This window comes from Guillardia theta (genome assembly GCF_000315625.1).
Source record: "Guillardia theta CCMP2712 unplaced genomic scaffold GUITHscaffold_33, whole genome shotgun sequence".
NCBI lineage: Eukaryota > Cryptophyceae > Pyrenomonadales > Geminigeraceae > Guillardia > Guillardia theta.
This window is the reverse complement of record NW_005434641.1, coordinates 604,918-605,664: the sequence shown is the minus strand read 5'-3', so window position 1 is coordinate 605,664 and position 747 is coordinate 604,918.

Here is a 747-nt window from a genome sequence, read left to right as displayed (position 1 = left end):
GGGAGGGGAGGGGAGGAATGAGGAAGAGATAAACGAAGGAAGAGGAGGATCAGGGACGAACACGTGGAGAGCTTCAAGTTGAAGAGCTTCAAGAGCATTTTTATGAGAAGGTTGAAGTGAAGGGGAGCAGACGACGGGGGCAGGAGGATTGAAGTAGGCGAGGGACGATAAGGTCGGGAGGGAGGGAGCAGGAGGATGAAAGGGAGGGAGGGGAGGATGTGAAGAAATCTTGACAACTCGCTGATGGCTGATTCCGCAGCATCTTTTTGGAGCATGCGATCGTTCTCAAGACGATCGAGAAGCTGTGCGCAGAGGAGTCGCTGCAGGTAAGAGGATGCAAGACCGGTCCTCTGAAGCCTGAAAGGAGGAGTTCAGGAGGCGCTGAGGAAGAGAGGGAGGGAGGCGATGAAGGAAGTAATGAGGATGCACTGGAGAGACTTAACGCCTCCTGTCCTCCATCCTCACGATTTCCTCTATCCTCCTCATCCTCCTCCTCTTCATCCTCATCCTCCGCACGAGTCCCAGGGCTTCTCCTCCTCCTTCGGACCTGCAGATCTCCCGTCGCTCCCCTCCGCTCCCCCTGCACGGGGGAGCTCAGGATATGACATCGTGAGGTCGCCGCTGCAAGGAGAAGCGTAAGGAGGAGGAGGAGGAGGAGGAGGAGGAGGAGGAGGAGGAGGAGGAGGAGGAGGAGGAGGAGGAGGCGTCATCATCATCATGATCATCATCATCATCTTCGTCGTCGTC